The 4,339-nt window shown below is 62.7% G+C and overlaps 1 non-coding gene across 1 annotated transcript; it reads left to right on the top strand.

The window, feature by feature from the left end:
* Positions 1-1,403: 1,403 nt before the first annotated feature.
* On the top strand, positions 1,404-1,522 carry LOC131873540 (5S ribosomal RNA). Its single transcript, XR_009371463.1, has one exon. It is a non-coding gene; the product is annotated as a 5S ribosomal RNA (ribosomal RNA).
* The last annotated feature ends 2,817 nt before the right edge of the window (positions 1,523-4,339 follow it).

The following is a 4,339-nucleotide window of genomic DNA, read 5'->3' as shown; positions in this document are numbered from 1 at the left end:
CTGCCTTCACTAATTTCCAGAAAAGGCAAAAAAAAGAAAAAAATGAGATTTTAAAATTTCCGTTTTGAAAGATAGTGAAAAAAACGGAACGCGGGTGCCATCTTGAGCCCGCCCTGGTGTGCAGCCCAGGCAAGTTGTGCGCACCAAGGCACCCACCCTGGCCAAGGTGGGTCACGGGGTGGGTCCTAGGGTGGGTAACGGGGTGGGTACTAAGGTGCGTGCCAAGGTGGGTCATAGGGTGGGTGCCAAGGTGGGCACCAGGGTGGGTGTGCACCAACCCTAGCCAGGGTAGGTCACGGGGTGGTTGTCGGGGTGGGCGTCAAGGAGCCAAGGTGGGTGGCAAGTAGCCAAGTTGCGTGCCAAGGTGGGTGTCGGGGTGGGTGCCAAGGATCCAAGGTGGGTGCCAAGGAACCAAGGTGGGTGTCTGGGTGGGTGCCGAGGTGGGAGCCAGGGTGGGTCCCAAGGTGAGTGCAAAGGTGGGTGCCAGGGTCAAGGTGAGTGCCAATGTGGGTTCCAAGGTGCCAGGGTCAGGGTGAGTGCCAATGTGGGTTCAAAGGTGCTAAGTTGGGTGCGAGGTTGGGTGCGAGGGTGGGTGGGTGCCAAGGTGTGCTAGGTGGAAGCCCGGGTGGGTCGGCATCCCATGGGTGTCGAGTTGGGTGCCTGATGGGTGCTTCTTGTCAAGTTTTAGTCGTCGGGACTCATTTCGAGCCTTAGAGGTCGTTTCTTGTCCGGTTGCCCTGTCTTCGACCTGGGAACCCAATTTTGGTCCTCGGGTCCCATTTTTTTTTGTCTCGCATCCCACTTTTGGCCTGTGGCCTTTTCGGGGTCGATTCTCGTTTTGGGCATCAGAGCATGTTTCTTCTCCTAAAACCCAATATTTGTTTATTAAGTCTCGGAACACATTTTTGTTCTCGTGGACCCATCATGGGTCTTGGAACGCATTTGTGGTCCTTGGGTCCCATTTTGCATCCCGAAACTTGTGTTTTGGTGCTTGATCCCTATTTTGGGTGCCCACCTTGCACCAAGTGCGCACCCGGGGCAAACCGAGCGCCTTGGTGCACCGGGGCAAGATCGAGCGTGCACCCGAGGCGCCCCGAACATGCACCAAGGTGCACTCGGCCCACATGTGAGCGCAGGTCGTTGCGCCCGAGGTGGTGTGTGGGCACCGCGTTGCAGACGGGACACTGCACGCACACGACGCCCCCTCCAGGTGCACGCACGTAGGCCGGGCCGGGTGCACACCCGACGCCCTAGCAAGGTGCGCGCACCCGGGCAGGGCTCACACTTGGCGAACGGGGCGCACTTCGCGAGGGAGGGTGTGCACCTCGACGGGGGTGGGTGGCCGGGGTGGATTCGCACGTGGGTCGCGGTTTGCTAAGTACACACTGCGACAAGCTCATAACGGGTGCGATCATACCAGCGTTAGTGCACCGGATCCCATCAGAACTCCGCAGTTAAGCGCGCTTGGGCCGGAGTAGTACTGGGATGGGTGACCTCCCGGGAAGTCCCGGTGTTGCACCCTTTTTTAGTTTTTCGCCGGGCGTCGCAATGCTATTTGAATAAACCTTTTGCCCGTTTGCGTTCTCGTCGGGGCCGGGCCGGGCCGGGGTGCGCTGCCCGCACTACCGCGCGCGCGGGGGCGACACCGAGCGCGCACCCGAGGCGCCCCGAGCACACAGGCCACGGTGCAACCCGGGCGTTGTGCGCGCACCCCGGTGCGCCCGAGGTGCTGCGCGCGCACCCAGGTGAAATCGGTGTGCACCTCGGCCAGTGCGCGCTCGGTCGAGTCGCGCACGTTGGCCAAGGTGCACGGTGATGTTTCTTACTCTAAGGTTCCGCACCAGACGCCCGGGACAGGTGAGCGAAGCTGGGCGGGGCCGGGTTGCGCGGCCGGGGCAGGTGCACGCAGCTGGAGAGAGCTTTGGAGCACACTTCGGAGCGCACCAATGATGCGCTCCATTCAAAAGTTTCCTGAAAAGGCAAAAAAAGTTGAGATTATAGAATTTCCCACTTGAGAGATTGTAAAAAAAAAAAATTTAAAATGAAGGAAACGCGGGTGCCAAGGTGTGCGCAGCCCAGCCAAGGTGTGCGCACCAAGGCGCCCCCCCTGGCGAAGGTGCACGCAAGGTGCGCACCCGAGGCAAACCGGACAATTAACCCAACTTTCGACTTCGCGCGCACCTTGGAGCGCACTTCGGAGCGCTCCTTGGTGCGCACCAATCTTGGGCACCTCGGAGTGCACCATGGCGCCCACCAAGGTGCGCACCCGGGGCAAACCGAGCTCCGACTTCGTGCGCACCTTGGAGCGCACGAAAGGTGCGCACCATGGCGCCCACCAAGGTGCGCAGCCCAGCCAAGGCGTGCGCATCAAGGTGCGCACCCTGGCGAAGGTGCGCACCCGGGGCAAACCGAGCTCCGACTTCGTGCGCACCTTGGAGCGCACAAAAGGTGCGCAAACCCAGCCAAGGTGTGCGCACCCCGGTCAAACCGAGCTCCGAATCGTGCGCACCAGAGGTGCACGCCATCGTGCGCACCTTGGAGCACACTTCGGAGCCCTCCTTGGTGCGCGCCGATGTTGCGCACCTCGGAGCGCACCCGGGGAAAACAATGCAATTAACCCGACTTTCGACTTCGTGGGCACCCTCGGAGCGCTCTCCGGGTTCGCACCTCGGAGCACACCGAGGTGCGCACCTTTGATGCGCTGCCTTCACCAATTTCCAGAAAGGCAAGAAAACATTGAGAAGGTGTGCGCACACGAGGTGCCCACCCTGGCGAAGGTGCACGCGAGGTGCGCACCCGGGGCAAACCGGGCTCCGACTTCTGTGCACAGCCGCACCCTTGGAGCACACTTCGGAGCGCTCCTTGGTGCGCACCGGGCGCGCAACCCAGCCGAGGTGCCCACCCCGGCGAAGGGCACGCGAGGTGCGCACCCGGGCAAACCGGGCTCCGACTTCGTGCACGCCATGGTGCCCACCGCGGCGAAGGTGCACGCGAGGTGCGCACCCCCGGGGCAAACCAGGCTCCGACTTCCGTCGCACGCCGCACCTTGGAGCACACTTCGGAGCGCTCCTTGGTGCGCACCATGGTGCCCACCAGGGCGCGCAAACCCCGCCGAAGTGCACGCGAGGTGCGCACCCGGGGCAAACCGGGCTCCGACTTCGTGCACGCCGCACCTTGGAGCACACTTCGGAGCGCTCCTTGGTGCGCACCCATGGTGCCCACCAGGGCGCGCAACCCCGCCGAAGGTGCACGCGAGGTGCGCACACCGGGCAAACCGGGCTCCGACTTCGTGCACGCCATGGTGCGCACCGTGGCGAAGGTGCGCACCCGGGGCAAACCGGGCTCCGACTTCGTGCACAGCCGCACCTTGGAGCACACTTCGGAGCGCTCCTGTGGTGCGCACCAGGGCGCGCAACCCAGCCGAGGTGCCCACCCCGGCGAAGGTGCACGCGAGGTGCGTACCCGGGGCAAACCGGGCTCCGACTTCGTGCACGCCGCACCTTGGAGCACACTTCGGAGCGCTCCTTGGTGCGCACCATGGTGCCCACCAGGCCGCGCAACCCAGCCAAGGTGTGCGCCACCAAGGTGCACGCGAGGTGCGCACCCGGGGCAAACCGGGGTCCGACTTCGTGCAACGCCGCACCTTGGAGCACACATCGGGGGCGCTCCCGGGTTCGCACCGGAGCGTTGCGCACACGTGGTGGGCACCTCGGAGCACACCAAGGTGGGCAGCGAGGTGCGCACCTTTGATGCGATGCCTTCACTAATTCCATAAAAGGCAAAAAAAAAACGAGATTTAAAATTTCCGTTTTGAAAGATAGTGAGAAAAAGGGATTGCTGGTGCCATCTTGAGCCCGCCCTGGTGCGCAGCCCAGCCAAGGTGTGCGCACCAAGGTGCCCACCCTGGCGAAGGTGCGCGCCCGGGCAATTAACCCAACTTCCAACTTCGCGCGCGCCAGGGGTGGGAGCGCACCCAACAACCGGGCCTGGGAAGAGCCAATGCGAGAAACCCCACCAAACGCTCTGACAAAAAAAGAGGGGGCGCTCCAGTAACCCCGCTTCCGGAGCGCACCCTGGGCAAACCCAGCCAAGGTGCCCACCCCGGCCAAGGTGCAGGCGAGGTGCGCACGCCGGGGCAAACCGGGCTCCGACACGTGCACCGCCGCACCTTGGAGCACACTTCGTAGCGCTCCCCCGGGTGCGCACCTCAGAGCACACCAAGGTGGGCAGCGAGGTGCGCACCTTTGATGCGCTGCCTTCACTAATTTCCAGAAAAGGCAAAAAAAAAAGGAGATTTTAAAATTTCCGTTTTGAAAGATAGTGAAAAAAACGGAACGCG

The sequence above is a fragment of the Cryptomeria japonica genome, unplaced genomic scaffold, assembly GCF_030272615.1.
Source record: "Cryptomeria japonica unplaced genomic scaffold, Sugi_1.0 HiC_scaffold_1995, whole genome shotgun sequence".
Lineage (NCBI taxonomy): Eukaryota > Viridiplantae > Streptophyta > Pinopsida > Cupressales > Cupressaceae > Cryptomeria > Cryptomeria japonica.
The sequence above is the reverse complement of the archived record's forward strand: the minus strand, read 5'-3'. Positions and strand labels throughout refer to the sequence as shown.